Source organism: Phyllobates terribilis, unplaced genomic scaffold, assembly GCF_046119375.1.
Source record: "Phyllobates terribilis strain yellow unplaced genomic scaffold, ASM4611937v1 Scaffold_1__5_contigs__length_1240528914, whole genome shotgun sequence".
In the NCBI taxonomy this organism is placed as follows: domain Eukaryota; kingdom Metazoa; phylum Chordata; class Amphibia; order Anura; family Dendrobatidae; genus Phyllobates; species Phyllobates terribilis.
In genome coordinates, this window is record NW_027362761.1 from 490350070 (window position 1) to 490367456 (window position 17387).

The window sequence follows — 17387 nt, forward strand, 5'->3', positions numbered from 1 at the left end:
GAAAATGCTGCAAAGTGACAATGTTTACAAAAATAAAAGTATTAAAAGTTTATCTTTATCAATTAACAAAAATGAGCAAAAAAGAAATTAAATCAAATCAATAATTAGGGTGTCCACCTTTTGCCATCACAACAGCATCAAAACATCAGTTCCTCTAATCTACAGGGTGGGCCATTTATATGGATACACCTAAATTAAATGGGAATGGTTGATGTTATCAACTTTCTGTTTGTGGCACATTAGTATATGGGAGGGGGAAAACTTTTCCAGATGGGTGGTGACCATGGCGACCATTTTGAAGTCGGCCATTTTGGATCCAACTTTATTTTTTCAATGGGAAGAGGGTCATGAGACACATCAAACTTATTGAGAATTTCATAAGAAAAACAATGGTGTGCTTGGTTTTAACGTAACTTTATTCTTTCATAAATTTTGTACAAGTTTTTGACCACTTATAAAATGTGTTCAAAATGCTGCCCATTGTGTTGGATTGTCAATGCAACCCTCTTCTCCCACTCTTGACACACTGATAGCAACACCGCAGAAGAAATGCTAGCACAGGCTTCCAGTATCCGTTGTTTCAGATGCTGCACATCTCGCATCTTGATGGTATGGTGTGGTATATGGTGTACAAAGATAGTGGGGCCATTCTTAATCAATGGAAACCTCAATGCCACTGGATATCTGAAATTGCTACATGATGATGTGTTGCCCTCTTTATGCACTGGAGATGGCACGTTCCCTGAGTTTTTCCAACAAGATGGTCACCACCACATTATGGGTGTCAGGTCCGAGCATTCCTACATGAACAGTTTCCTGGAAAGTGGATTGGTTGTCGTGGGCCAGTTGAATGGCCACCAAGGTGTCCCGATCTGACCCCCTTAGACTTTTATCTTTGGGGTCATCTGAAGGCAATTGTCTATGTTGTGAAGATACGAGATGTGCAGCATCTGAAACAACGGATACTGGAAGCCTGTGCTAGCATTTCTTCTGCGGTGTTGCTATCAGTGTGTCAAGAGTGGGAGAAGAGAGTTGCATTGACAATCCAACACAATGGGCAGCACTTTGAATACATTTTATAAGTGGTCATAAACTTGTAAAAAACTCATGAATGAATAAAGTTACGTAAAAACCAAGTACACCATTGTTTTTCTTATGAAATTCTCAATAAGTTTGATGTGTCACATGACCCTCTTCCCATTGAAAAAAATAAAAGTTGGATCCAAAATGGCCAACTTCAAAATGGCCGCCATAGTCACCACCCATCTAGAAAAGTTTTCCCCCTCCCATATACTAATGTGCCACAAGCAGGAAGTTGATATCACCAACCATTCCCATTTAATTTAGGTGTATCCATATAAATGGCCCACCCTGTAGATAAACTTGCACATGCTTTTTGAAAGAACTCTGCAGGTAGGTTGTTCCAAACATCTTGGGGAACTAACTGCAGATCTCCTGTGGATGTAGGCTTGTACAAATCCTTCTGTCTCTACATGTAATTCCAGACAGAGTCGATGATGTTGAGATCAGGGCATGGGCAGTCCATATCCTAACTTCCTGGACTTTTTTTTGCACTGAAAATAGTTCTTAATGACATTGGCTGTATGTTTGGGGTTGTTGTCCTGCTGCAGAATACATTTAGAGCCAATCAGATGCATCCCTGATGGTATTGCATGATGGACAAGGACCAATCTGTATTTCTCAGAATTGAAGACACCAAGATCTAGGCAACTTTTAGGACGGTAGACACTGATTGGCCAATAAAACTTAGTGCCGCAGATGAACGATACATCATGCTTACTTTCCTTTGAAATCGGAAGATGTCCAGCAAAGTCATCAGCTCAGAACTGGCAGCAACCAGTTATAATGTTTGTCAGCGGCCACAGACCCAAAAAGGCCACCATGGACAGACTTAGCGCAAGCCATTAATCTGGTAGATACCAGAGTAAGCCCAGCCTTCACCCTTTAACCCCTGTACAGGAGTGATGTGGGGGACTTGTGACAGCTCCATCACCACTGTGGATGTGATGTGAGGTGTATAGGATTAGAGCTTCACTTCTACAGATGAGAGGACCAGGATCACTATCACTTGCAATGCTGGGAGGAATGACAGAGGTCAGTGCTGGGGCAGATGCTAACAGTCAATGAGTGTGCAGTGGGCGGTGCTGGACACTGAGGCCGGGAGAGGAGCTAGGTCTGACTGTGAGTTTAGAAAAAAGTCCAGTAAGCTGCCTGGTCTGCAAGAGGAGTATGTAAACAAACTGTGTGCTTGACCATAGTAAAAGCAGAGCCCAAGATTGCGCCAACATCTCCTCTCAACAGCCTTGGAGCTGGCAGCTCCAATCTCCATTGGTTCCGCCTGAGGTAAGTGGACGGACTCGGGAAGAATGAGCTAATCCCTCTATCGTTCATCACGTCTCTCCCGAATTCTTCAATCCATTCGAATGGCCTGAGTAATGGCCTCCCCGAAAGAACAAAGTAGAGTATGCAGAGCTAGATCCAGAGCATCCTTAAGAGTATCAGAAAGACCTCTATGGAACTAGCACCTGAGAGCTGCACCATTCCACAGAACTTTAGAGGACCATTGCCTGAACTTGCAACTATAATCCTCAGCAGTCCGACCCCCCTGTGTCAGGTTCATGATCTTTGCCTCCGCGACCTGGACCCTGTCAGGTTCGTCATAGTTCATCCCTAAGGTGTCAAAAAAAGGGGTCAACAGTAGACCGTTCTGGGGCTAATGACATGATTATTCCCACCCGCTGGGACTCATCACCTGAAGACTGGGTTCGCAAAGTAAAGAATTGTCTACAGCTCTCCCTGAATATCCTAAACTGGTGTTTCTCCCCTGAAAATTTATCAGGAAGTGCCACTACTGGTTTGGGAGAGACCAACTGCATATCATAAGGTACAGAAGTCATAACTACATTCTGTAGCGGAGAGCTTTGGGAAGCCCCCATGGTACTAGAAAACTGACCCTGCAGCTGGGACTGTGAAGATTCTAGCTTCTGGTGTACCCTGGCCTTATCCTGGACTATCTGGGTCAGATTCACCACCTGATCAGAGTGCACAAACTGGATCCATTGGTGGGAGAAAAAAAAAGTATATAGCTATCATAATGTGACAAGCGATGAGGCAGGGAAGTCAAACGTTCCAGGATCAGATACCAAGAGAGCATGTAGTAAACTAAAGGGGAAAGACAAAGGCGTAGTCAGGTCACGGTTCGAGGTCAGAATACCAGATCAGCGCTAAGGGGCTAAGCAAACAGATAGTCAGAAGGAGGTCCAAGGTCAGGCAGCAATAGATCAACAAACAGAGCACAGGAATACAAAGTAAACATGCACCACCGAGCAAATGCTATGATTGGCAGAGATCTGGGACTGACCGCTTAGCTAAGTAGCTGGTAATCACTACAACAGGGAACATCTGAAGGGACCTCCCAGTCTCAGATTGGACAACTGAGCTGTCACTCACTACATCCAAGATACACTGAGCGGAGGAATGGTGATAAATAGCACCTTTAGAAATATATTGAAAATTGGTGACGTGTTCAATACTTATTTCACCCGATGTATATATAATGTTAATGGTATGCAAATGATCTAAAATGAAAAAAACTATTTCAAAATAACTAGATTTTTTTCAAGTATCAAGTGTGAGCACAACACAAAGAAATCCCCGCACTTACACGTCTGAGGAATGTTCTGCTGCGCTGAATGTACTTGGGCAAATCATCAAGATCCGCTGCTGGCTCCTCCCTTTATTGCCGATCAATGACATCCCAGATGGGCTCAATGATACGCTGCAGTCCATGAGAGCACGTTTCAGCCATGCTCAGGCTGCAAACAGTAGCATGAGCAACATGCAGCCTGGCATTATCGTGTTGAAAAATGGCTCCTGGAACACTTTAGCCACTGGTTCCAAGATTGATCAATTCTGTACTGCAAGTGAAACCTGTAGTTGTAATATGCACTTTATTTTATGTTTCTCCATAGGTGACAGCACATGCTCAAAACACATTTCGTTCACTTTTGTAATAAACTACCGTATTCCGTATTATTCAAACAATTTGGAAAATCACATATATGGTGAATATTGTATAAAAGGTTGATAACAGTAAGGGTTACGTTATGTGACTTACCAACAATTTTGTTTGCAGGACATAAACCAGCAGATGTGGGAGAGACGTCACCATTTATAAAGATCCTTTAAAATTCACATACAAAACAATCAACAATCTAAGAACGTCAGATGACACATTACATCTTAGGGTTACATTTATACACATTTTTCAATTTTTACATTAATCAAAAACAGGCCATTTTTCTCCCACGTGTAATCCATTTTTCCTCCGTTAATTAAATGCCTGAACTTTTGAGACTCACTTTGACAAAACGATCAAAAAGATGCCACACAGTGATGGCGCATACATGCGATGGGAGATGATGCATACATATATTTAAGCATAGATTTTTCTAGCTAGGCTATTTCTGCATTTCTCTTTATAAATAGGCTGCTAAACAGACTTGTATCTGCTGTAGGACTATTTCTTCTCTATTGTCATTTATCCCTCTTTCTTCATTTATTATGCTTTTTGCATATTTTTTAACCTATTTCTAATAAAATATATTTTTAACAATGTGGCCATTCTCTCTTTCGCTGTATAAACCGGTTGCTCTCAGTGCTTTTTGGTTTGTATCATTTGCTTTACAGTGTGTTACTCGTTACTTTTATGTGAATCAAATTTAGGATTTTGCATCTATATAGTGCCTGTAGCTTGGCTAGGTGGCTTAAATTCCTGGTCATGTTTTAGGGTATGTGCACATGATCAGTAATCGCTGCAGACTGGATGCAGCACACTTGCGCTGCGTGCAAACTGCAGGGGCCAGAAGTTACAGCATAGTGGATGGGATTAGTAGAAATCACATGTCCCCTATGAGTCTGCGGATCACCCGCGGAAACTGACATGCGGCGCGTCTTTCCAGACCGCTGCATGTCAATTTCTCCGTCGGGTCCGCATGCGGGCTTTCCCCATAGACCTAACCTCTATGAAGAAAGTCCGCATTTGGAAAAAAAAAAATTGGTGCCGCTCATTAGCATATTGAGCGGAAGCCGCCGGCGGTTTCTCCGCAGCAGGCTCCGGATGGTGGGAATGTAGCCATTCAGCTGTTTGTTGGGTCTTTGGCTTACAGGGGAATCTCTATAATTTGCTGGTAAAACATTATAGTATTATAATGAGCAAAACAGGTCAAATGCATGTTTAAAAGAAGTAGAAGACAGATGAAAAAAGTATGAGTTCAGTATAGAACAGATTACACTGAAAGCAATCTGTCACCAGTATTCTGTTAACTCATTTGAGTAGCATGATGTAGGTGCAGAGACTCGGATTCCAGTGATGTGTCACTTACTTTACTGGTTGATGCAGTTTTGATAAAATCACTGTTTCATCTGCTGTAGATCTAGCAGTTCTCTGGATGCTGAGCTCTGCATAACCCAGCCCACACCACTGACAGCAGCTTTCTGTGTGCACTGTGCATAGGCACAAAACTGCCAATCAGTGGTGGGGATAGGGTAACACAAATCGCATGAATATGGGGGAATACATGGCAGCAAGTTTACTAGTCCTTTGGTGATAATCTCCTGTCGATAAAACAGCGATTTTATTAAATCTAAAGCAAGCAGTCCTGTAACTGACACAGAGCAGCATGAGACAAAAACCCTGATTCCAACGATAAGATTAGGTAACAAAAATCTGTTGACAGTTTCCCTTTAAGGACTCATTAACATTAAATGTTGTCGGACAAATGATTGTTTGAGGGTATGTGCCCACGATGCAGAAATGAAGCAGAAAATTTCTGCAGCGTTTCTGCATGGTCTTGGCAGTCAAAAACACATGCGGATTTTACACGCGTTTTTGATGCGTTTTTACATGCGGATTTGACTTGTGTTTTTCAAGTCCATTGGGACCTCAAATCCACATGCAGAAACGCACAAATAATGGACACGCTGTGGATTTTTCCGCAAGGAAAATCCGCTGCGGAAAAATCCGCAGCATGGGCACAGAACATGCAGATTTTCATTGGGGATCATGGGGCGCGGATTACCAAGCATTTTTAAAGTGCTTCTGCTGTGGAAATTCCGCATCAAAAATGCTTGAAAAACACATAGTGGGCACACAGCCTGACTGATGGCTCTCTCTCAGGACTTCTTCATACACAGGAACGTTTGGCTTGGCTGAGTGCTTCTGTAATCATTATGAGAAACTTGTGCTAATGTAAGTTCATTACCATTCATCAATTTAACAAGTGAATAAATATCAACACGAATGCTTACAGTGCAAAATTGATATATAATACGTGGGAATGAAAATTACTTTTATTGGTGAACTTCCATAAAACACTGGGATAAATACACTTTAACATGTCCAATGTCTCTCCTGACATGTCTGTTTCAGAAAATACTTGAATCCCTATAATTTCCGAATGTTTTAACCAGCTGATCTTTTACATTCATCAATTAGTCACAAAAATGGAAAGGACTGAAAAAAAAAGAATAAAAAACCTTTTAAGATACGAGTCATCTTCTTCCTCATCACTGCCAGGAATGGAATCATCCACCATTGTTTCATCGCTGTCATAATCATCATATATTGGGGTTTTCTTGGACTGAGAGTCATTCCCGTCCTTCATGTTTATCAACGTATCCTGTCCTGTAATCTTGAATTCTCCTATCCTGTAATCCAAGAGGACACACTTTACCATAAAGCTGAGCTACATTTATGTCAGTCTGAATGTAACCATTGGCCATGATGTACCACACATGACTCGCCCAAAAAAATCAAATTCCATATGGAGCCATCGCTTAGCATTCGATTTTGTAACATAGGAAACTGTAGTCTTTTTTAATAACTACTGTTGTACAAAAACAGATTGCATACGGATGATAAATGAGAAAAAAAATAGTTCAAGATTTCTGGGTGAAACTCAGATGATTTTTTATACTCTCATGTGAACTTAGCCTTAGGCAGGTTTCATAAGTGACCGACTTTACCCACGCTTTTGTTGGCATTTTTCACTGCATAGAAACCAGATCTACCCAACATTTCAATATTTAAATGGTTAGTCTGAAACCCAAAAGTAAATTGCAGTTAATAAATCTTTAAAAACGAATAACTTTTGTAATTTAAGTCATGGTAAAATTCCCTACCATTCACTCTGTACTGCAACTTAGGGTTCTGTTCATATTACCCATTTCCTACGACGATTCGTTTGAGAATCCCCAGTGCATAATGGGATACTCAAACGAATCGTCATCTGCTGGCAGAAAATGCTGTTACTCCCCTCTCCACCCTGAAACGAAGCGACACGCGTTTCAGGGGCTGGTCCCTGCTCTGTCCCAGAGTGTCTCCTTTGCACAGTGTCTCCTCCATGTGCAGTCTTCCCCTGGGCCCTGTGCGATGAGCGCAGTGTTCGATGGCAGGAATTTGCTCAACAACATTTTGACAAGCCTGTGGAATATAGTCTGGTCAGATAATACCAAAATTGAACTCTTTGGATGCCATAATACAACACATACCATGTTTGGAGGCCAAAAAGCACTGCATATCACCCCAGACCAACAGTGAAGTTTGGAGGTGGGAACATCATGGTTTGGGGCTGTTTTTCAGAATACGGCACTGGCAAACTTGATATGATTGAAGGAAGGATGAATGGACAAATGTACCGAGACATTCTTGAAAAAATTTGCTATCTACCAGGATGATTAAGATGAAACGAGAGTGGACATTTTCAGCAAGACAATGACCCCAAACACACAGCCAAGGAAAAGCTCAATTGGTTTCAGAGAATTCAGAGAAAGAAAATAAAGCTGCTAGAATGGCCCAGCCAGTCATCTAACCTGAATGCAATAGAAAATGTATGGAAGAAACTAAAGCTCAGAGATCATAGAAGGAGCTCCCGAAACCTTCAGGATTTGAAGAGTGTTTGTGTTGAAGAAAGGGACAAAAAAAAAAATCACACCATAGCAATGCATGCGACTAGTTTCTCAATACAGGAGGCGTCTTGAAGCTGTCAACACTAAAAAAAGGTTTTGTACGAAGTATTAAATAAATTTCAGTAGGCATGTTCAATACTTTTTCTCTGTTATTTCACATTATTACACATAACGTAATTTATGGAAATCTATGGTTTGATTTCTTTGCCTGTGTGAATTGGATGGGTTGTTACTAGTGATGAGCGAGCATGCTCGCCACTGCTCGGTACTCGCCCGAACATCTCAGTACTCGAAATGCTCGGAGCTCGCAGAGTACTTTCGAGATGCTCGGGCGGGAGCTCGGGTCCCCGTCCTGCATGTTTGGCGCTATTTAGAGCACCAATCATGCAGGGATTGTCTGCCACTCACTGTAATGTCACAGCCATGGTGGTTGTGGCAATACAGTGATTGCCCAAATCGATGGGAACAGTGCTCACAGTGAAACATGAAAAGCCGGTAATTCAGCAGCGGCATACACCGGTACCCGACAATTTAGAACAGAAAGAATAGAGCATCATACATAGATTAGATAGATAGATAGAAACATGTCAGTCACATATATAAGTACAGTGACAGTGTTGGTTACTGTACTTGTCATTTAGTGTTAAAATAAAGGATTTATTTAAAAAAAAATAGTGTTTTCATGCATCCGTCTCTTTAAAAAAGCCGGCCGTCAATTCAGCAGCGACATACACCGGTACCCGACAATTTAGAACAGAAAGAATAGAGCATCACACATAGATTAGATAGATAGAAACATGTCAGTCACATATATAATAAGTACAGTGACAGTGTTGGTTACTGTACTTGTCATTTAGTGTTAAAATAAAGGATTTATTAAAAAAAAAATTGGCGTGGGGTTCCCCGTCATTTTAGTCTCTAGCGGAGGTTAAGCAGACGGCTGGGGCAGATGTTTGAAGCCTGGGAAGGGGGTAATACCCACGGAGCTTCCCAGGCTACTAATATCAGCCCCCAGCTGAATACCTAGCCTTTACCAGCTATTAAAATGGGGGACCCCCAAAAAAATGACGTGGGCTCCCCCCTATTTTAATAGCTAGCAAAGGCTAGGCAGACAGCTGGGAGCTGATATTAATAGCCCAGGAAGGGTGCCATGTATATTGGCCCCCTCCCAGGCTAGAAATACCAGCCGTCAGCAGCCCCAGAAATGGCGCATCCATAGGATGCGCCAATTCTGCCACTTAGCCTCGCTCTTCCCACTGCCCTGTAGCAGTGGCAGTGGGGTAATAGAGCTGGGGTTGATGTCAGCTTATAATGCCAGCTAACATCAAGCCCAGGTTAGTAATGGAGAGGCGTCTATAAGACACCCCCATTACTAACCCCATAGTCAAAGTTTAAAAAAAACACAAACACCCAGAATAAAGTCATTTAATTGAAATAAACACACAATTTTTTAATGTTCTAAATTAAACCATACATACCATCACGCCCATTCCAGCTGAAGCCAATGTCTTCTGCAATAAAAGTAAAATAATAAAGCAACCTCATCCTTACCTTTCCATGGTTCCCAGGACGGCTCCAGCTCTGCTACATTCACATGACAGGCTGGATTGCAGCCGAAATCTACCATCCAGCTTGCCATGCCGCAGACACTGAGAAACGCAGATGAGCCGAGTTCATGTCCAATGAACTCAGCTCACCTCATGCACGTCACTGACAGCGTGGAAGAATTCTCCTGCGCATGCGGTGAGAGTGAGAGAATTCTCCTGCGCATGCGGTGAGAGTGAGAGAATTCTCCTGCGCATGCGGTGAGAGTGAGAGAATTCTCCTGCGCATGCGGTGAGCGCAGGAGAATTGTCCCACGCTGTCAGTGACATCCATGAGGTGAGCTCATGTCCAATGAACTCAGCTCACCTCATGCACGTCATTGAAAGCGTGGGAGAATTCTCCTGCGCTCAGCGCTTGAGCAGGAGAATTCTCCCACGCTGGGTTGGCATTGAGATGACAGGCTGGATCGCAGCTGAGCGCTGCCATCCAGCATGCCATCCTTCTTAGACACTGCAGAGCGCAGGCATGCAGTGAGAATGCAGGAGAATTCTCCCACGCTGTCAGTGACGAGCATGAGGTGAACTGAGTTCATTGGACATGAACTCGGCTCATCTGGATGCCGTCACAGCCAGACACTGAGGAACGCAAGCATGCCTGCGCTTCTCAGTGTCTGCAGCATGGCAAGCTGGATGGCAGCTTTCGGCTGCGATACAGCCTGTCATGTGAATGTAGCAGAGCTGAAGCGGTCCTGGGAACCATGGAAAGGTAAGGATGAGGTTGCTTTATTATTTTACTTTTATTGCAGAAGACAATGGCTTCAGCTGAAATGGGCGTGATGGTAAGTATGGTTTAATTTAGAACATTAAAAAATTGTGTGTTTATTTCAATTAAAGGACTTTATTCTGGGTGTTTGTGTTTTTTTTTTAATTCTTTACTAGAAATTCATGGCGGTCATGTCTAATACTGGCGTGACCCAATGAATTTCGGGCTTAGGACCAGCTGATAATGCCAAGCTGGCCCTAACCCCTTTATTACCCAGTGAGCCACCGCACCAGGGCCCTGGATGAGTTGGGTACAGCGCCAGAAGATGGCGCTTCTATGAACGCGCCATTTTCCGGGGTGGCTGCGGACTGCAATTTGCAGCGGGTGTCTCCCTGCGCTGCAGATTCCAGTCCCCAGCTGCCTAGTTGTACCTGGCTGGACACAAAAATAGGGCGAAGCCCCACGCATTTTTTTTTTTAATTATTTCATGAAATTCATGAAATAATTGAGAAAAAAAGGGCTTCCCTATATTGTTGTGTCCGGCCAGGTACAAATAGGCAGCTGGTGGTTGGGGGCAGCCCGTTCCTGCCTGCGGTACCTGGCTGGACTCAAAAATAGGGCGAAGCCCCACATGAATTTTTTTAAATTATTTTTATCTATTTCTATCTATCTAATCTATGTGTGATGCTCTATTCTTTCTGTTCTAAATTGTCTGGTACCAGTGTATGCCGCTGATGAATTGCCGGCCGGCTTTTTTAAAGAGACAAATACTATTATTTTTTTTTATAAATCCTTTATTTTAACACTAAATGACAAGTACAGTAACCAACACTATCACTGTACTTATTATATATGTGACTGACATGTTTCTATCTATCTAATCTATGTATGATGCTCTATTCTTTCTGTTCTAAATTGTCGGGTACCGGTGTATGCCGCTGATGAATTGCCGGCCGGCTTTATTAAAAAGACGGGTGCATGAAAATCGGAGGGCACTAGTGTGTTCCAATTGCCCTGCTATGTTTTTCATGCACCCTCCTATATACCCTGCCAACCTGTCTGCCTATATATTCTGCCTGCCTGACGTTTAATTGAGCACCGTTCCCATCGATTTGGGCAATTTTTGACCTTCTGCAGACCGCCGGGGGGGACCGCCAGAAAAATGCTCGAGTTTCCCATAGACTTACATTGGGCTCGTTGCTCGGGTCGAGCACCCGAGTATTCCAATGTGCTCGACCCGAGCTTTGAGCACCCAAGCATTTTAGTGCTCGCTCATCACTAGTTGTTACCGAATTTCATGCCAATAGCACCTTTAGAAACATATTTACTTAGAAAATTGGTGACATGTTCAATGCTTATTTCACCTGCCGTATGTGACAAACATATGAATGAAGCGTAAAGGGTGTTTTCAAGAATAATTACTGTTTAACCTGCCAAGGTTAAAAATAACAAGCTGAACATTACACCCAAATCGCTACTCCAGCACCAGCAATCTGCAGACCTCAGTCTCTATTGACAGGCTGTAGCGGTGACGTCACAACTACAGTGGATATGACTGCTGCAGCCAATCACTCAGCTCAGTAGACTCGTGCCAACTATCTCAGCATCACAGCTGAGCCCAATGATTGGCTGCAGAGGTCATATCAACTGTAGTTGTGACGTCACCACTGCAACCTTTAATCAAAGGGAACTTGGAGCAGCAACAGAGAACCAGCACTGGCGCAGTGATTTTTTAACCTTGGCAAAAAAAGGGGAGTAAAAAAAACTATATATGTTCTTGGAAAACCTTTTACATCTTCAATGTGCATATATCAGACGTTCTTCTGTATGGGCATACTACCTCAAATGTGACACACACAAAAAATAGGGAAAGTCATTGTATTGACATTATTAGAAAGGCATTGGTATTTAGCATTTTTTCTGTGTGCATATCACCCTCCAGCTAAGTGATTGTCTAGCACAGATGTCAGTCACAGCCAGTGCCTGGTATTGCAGCTCAGGGGTAGGGGTAACCTTATCTCTATATTACCCTTTTTCTCTGGGCTTCCAGCTAGGGCAACAAGGTGCTTTGATGATGACATCACAGTCTCAGACAAGCCATGCAACCAAAAAATTAGAGCAACTTGCTATATTATTTGCTATTATGCGATTATTTTAGCTCCAGAATCTGTTATTCTGTCCTGTAATCCAAAGAACAGAGGTTACGTTAGGAAGATCAGCTCCCGTACATTTGTATCAGTCTGAGTATGACCACAAGACATAGCCACTCACATCACCATTTAATGCATAGTATCTCGCACATATAATGTTTGATAATCCTATGGGCTGCTTCCATGTCTATTCTGTAAAGAAACACAAATGCCAATCATTTTTTGGGGATTTTTAAGCCTGCACATACAGGGGAGTGCAGAAAAAGATATTCAGTTTAAATTCAGGTGCATCTCACTAATTTAGAATTTCATCAAAAAATTAATTTATTTCAGTTCTTCAATACAAAAAGTGAAACTCATATTATATAGAGTCATTACAAACAGAGTGATCTATTTCAAGTGTTTATTTCTGTTAATGTTGATGATTATGGCTTACAGCCAATGAAAACACAAGAGTCATTATCTCAGTAAATTAAAATAATTAACAAAAAACACCTGCAAAGGCTTCCTAAGTATTTAAAAAGGTCCCTTAGTTTGTTTCAGTAGGCTTCACAGTCATGGGGAAGACTGCTGACTTGACAGATGTCCAGAAGGCAGTCATTGACACACTCCACAAGGTCCCAGAGTTCCAATTGTCATTTGGAAATCAAGGTCCCAGATTCTGGAGGAAGAGTGGAGAGGCCACAATCCAAGCTGCTTGAGATCTAGTGTGAAGTTTCCACAATCAGTGATGGTTTGAGGAGCCATGTCATCTGCTGGTGTAGGTCCACTGTGTTTTATCAAGACCAAAGTCAGCGCAGCCGTCTACCACGAAATTTTAGAGCACTTCATGCTTCCCTCTGCCGACAAGCTTTCTGGAGATGGAAATTTCATTCTCCAGCAGGACTTGGCCCCTGTCCACACTGCCAAAAGTACCAATACTTGGTTTAAAAACAGCAGTATCACTGTGCTTGATTGGCCAGCAAACTCACCTGACCTTAACCCCATAGAGAATCCATAGGGTATTGTCAAGAGGAAGATGAGACACCAGACCCAACAATGCAGACGAGCTGAAGGCTGCTATCAAAGCAACCTGGGCTTCCATAACACCTCAGCAGTGCCACAGGCTGATCGCCTCCATGCCACGCCGCATTGATGCAGTAAATGATGCAAAAGGAACCCCGACCAAGTATTGAGGGCATTTACTGAGCATACATTTCAGTAGGACAACATTTCGGATTTAAAAAACATTTTTCAAGCTGTTGTTATAAAGTATTCTAATTTACTGAGATAATGACTCTTGTGTTTTCATTGGCTGTAAGCCATAATCATCAACATTAACAGAAATAAACACTTGAAATAGATCACTCTGTTTGTAATGACTCTATATAATATATGAGCTTTAGACTGTGTGCCCACGATGCGTTTTTTAAGCGTTTCCACAGCGACAAAAACACTGCAGATACACTTAAAAAACGCATGGTAGAAGGCCTGCCATGTTCCCCAATGATAATCCGCATGTGCTGTGCACATGCTGCGGAAATTTCCGCTGCGGATTATCATTGCGGAAAAAAACGCAGCACTACCAATTATTTTGCAGAAGTGCTGTGTTTTCGCCGCCATTGACTTGCATTAGAACGCATGGATTCCGCATCACTGTATATGTAGATCCGCAATCCACGCGTTCCAATGTGCGGATGGTACCAGGGTGTGGAGGAGAGGAGACTCTCATCCAGACCCAGGTACCATAGAAACTGTGAAAAAAAGAATAAAATAAAAAATAAATATGATACTTACCTTCTGGCGGTCTCCGGTGAGCTCCTCCTCTCATGCCGGCAAATCGCGATGGACTGAAGGACCTGCGCTGACGTCATAGTCATGTGACGGGTCACGCAACGCTGACGTCGGCAGGTCCTTCAGTGCAGTGTACTGCGATCTGCCGGTAGTCAGCACCGAGTGAAGCAAGACAGCGCGGGCCATCGGAAGGTAAGTATAGATTTTTTTTTTTTTCTACATTCTCTCGGGTCACACTATATAAATCCATGCTGTTTGCATGGATTTATATAGTGTGACCAAGTTGACAAGCACTTTCCAAGTGATGCTAAAATCGCTTGGAAAGCGCTTGTCAACCTGCATGCGGAAACGCATGTGAAGAACGCTTCACTTCCGCTTGTCCCTGGCAGGAAAAACGCATGTACAATCCGCATGCGTTTTTTCTGCCAGGGGAGATGCAGAAACGCTCAAAAAAAATCCTGAGCATTTCTGCATCGTGGGCACATACTTTACTTTTTATATTGAAGAATTGAAATAAATTAACTTTTTGATATTCTAATTTAGTGAGATGCACCTGTATATAGTTGAATCATGTTATCAACTGTGCATGATTTTCTTGAATATACCTAATATTTGATAACTCCCCATTTGGGTAAGGTCTGGTGACCTTTGTGGCCATTCATCCAAGCAGCCCTCATCTGCCTATCCACTTATAATAATAAAATGACTAGACCATGTAAGTCTACATATGCACCACCCCTGTTTAAAGGCAATCTGGCAGTAGGATCAAACTACTTCAACCCTATTCCCCACTCAGCACTGCCTCCTCGTCGGAGTTGCCAACCGTACAGAAATTCCAGGACAGTCCATAAAAATAGGGCACTTTTTAACCGTGCCCGTAAAATTTTTTTTAAGGCATCCATGATGTTTTTGAAGCCAAAGAACCTTATACAGATTATGACTGTAATTATCATTTTACAGTTTACAATGAATGCAGCTGATGTCTACACATATCAGAATTATAGGCTGTAGACAGGGATCACTTATAATCATTCTGATTTCTTATGGTTTTCCAATGTGTCCGTAAAAAATACTGTCTGTAATTTTTTGATAAACTGTCCATAAAAAATGAAATGTCAAGTTGGCAATCCTGCTCTTGCTGATGGGGAATAGAGCTGGAGTGACAGAGGCTTCAGATATACAAATCAGTCTCTTTGGAATATCAATTTATCAGTAATGGAGGAATGGACTGATCATGTAAAAGGTATTGCTGGACCTGTCTTGGACAGACACGCGCATAGTTCTCAAAGGCTGAAATCCTGCTGAAAAATCACCTTTAAGAGTATCACCATTTTCTCCTACCTAATCTGAGAGCAGCATGCATGATGTAGGGGCAGCGACCCTAATTCCAGCCATGTGTCACTTACTGGACTACTTGCTGTAGTTTTGATAAAATTACTGTTTTATCAGCAGATTATCACTAGAGGCCTAGTAAATCTGCTGTCATGTAGTCCTCCATACTCATGAGCTCTGTATAACCCTTCCCCCACCACTGATTGACAGATTTCTGCCTATGCACAGTGTACACAGAAAGCTGCCAATCAGTGGTGTGGGCGGGTTATACACAGCTTTGCAATCAGAGATCTGGTAGATCTATGGCAGATAAATAAGATATTTTATCAAAACAGCAGCAAGCAGCCCACCACGTGATACATCAATGGAATCAGGGTCTCAGTCCCTACATTATGCTGCTCTCAGTGGGGCAGAAAAATCCAATTGCAGATTCCTTTTTACTTCTCTCTGCAGCCAATTTTTATTTTTGCTCCCCTACTTCCTACTATATTTTGCAGAAGGAGTTGCAGTTGTGATGGTCACTATTCATGCTACATTCAATGCACTGCAAAATGGATTAAAAATCCAAGGGTTTAGAAATTGTGAGAGAAAAAAAATAATTCTGCCATTGTTTTTTGAGCTTTTATTTTTTTCACGGGGAAAAACTTACTCTGAATCTTAAAGGGAACCTGTCACCAGCAAAAAAAAAAAGCTATTAACCAGCAGATATCGGGTTAATCTGCAGGTTAATAGCGTTACTAACCTGCCCGGCGCCTGCACTTAGCCGAAAGCTGCGGAGAGAAAATGCCCTTTAGTCTCCCTGGCAGCTTTCGGTTTCAGTCAGAGATGGGGCATAGACGGGTCCAGGCCCTGCGGAGTATAGAGAGCGGCTGCTGTTACCGCCCGGCCCTGACTGACATCGCTCTGCACCGGGCGGAGGCGCGGTTACAGAACGGTGACTGAAACGGGAGGGCCGCTGACAGGAAGAATAAAGTTAATTTTTACCCCACAGCGATCGGCTAAGTGCAGGCACCTGACGGGTTAATAACGCTATTAAACTGCAGATTAACCCTGTATCTCCAGGTCAATAGCGTTTATTGCTAGTGACAGGTTCCCTTCAATTCTCCAGGTCAGGACGCGTTACCACGCAGAGCACTGTACTCACTACCCCCGGCACATTTATGTGCTATCCAATACACCGCCGGCTGTGACTGACTGACCCGCCTCAGAGAGAAATCCTCAGGCGGCACCACTATCCATGGGTCCGTTCTTTGCGCGTTCTGATTGGCTACGAGCTGATGCTACGCACCAATCAGAATCCGTGATGTGGCCTCCGCAGTATCTGCCGCCTCCTGTGTTGCCCAGTCAGTGTACCATGAAGCTGTGTCAGGAAAAATGGCGGGAAAAGTCCTGCACTCACTTACGGCTCAGTGACTGCGCCTCCTGCAGGTGATATACGACGCAGCACTCACATACCGGGGACTGCACTGAGGAGCTCTTGTGCGGCCGCTCCTCCTACAGACATCAGTGCAGATAAGAAACGAGTAAAAGGAAAACTGATCACATGTAGGAGGTGTGCGGCTCACACATGAGAAAATGGCGTCAGTACACTGATCACATCGTGCAGTCATCTGCCCATACAATACCCGGGCAGTGCCATCATGCTGCCAGAGCCCACACAGCCATAAAGTGCTCTCACCCACACTCACTCTGTAATCCCACACTGACACACTCGCCCGCTCTGTAAGCCCACACTGACACACTCGCCCGCTCTGTAAGCCCACACTGACACACTCGCCCCCTCTGTAATCCCACACTGACACACTCGCCCCCTCTGTAATCCCACACTGACACACT

General features: G+C 43.2%; 1 long non-coding RNA gene across 1 annotated transcript; it reads right to left on the reverse strand.

Annotated features, from left to right (window-relative positions):
* Positions 1–6500: 6500 nt before the first annotated feature.
* On the reverse strand, positions 6501–16913 carry LOC141168088 (uncharacterized). Its single transcript, XR_012251844.1, has 3 exons — positions 16696–16913; positions 12326–12476; positions 6501–6729 (listed from the first exon to the last, which is right to left on the reverse strand). It is a non-coding gene; the product is annotated as an uncharacterized lncRNA (long non-coding RNA).
* Between the last annotated feature and the right edge of the window lie 474 nt (positions 16914–17387).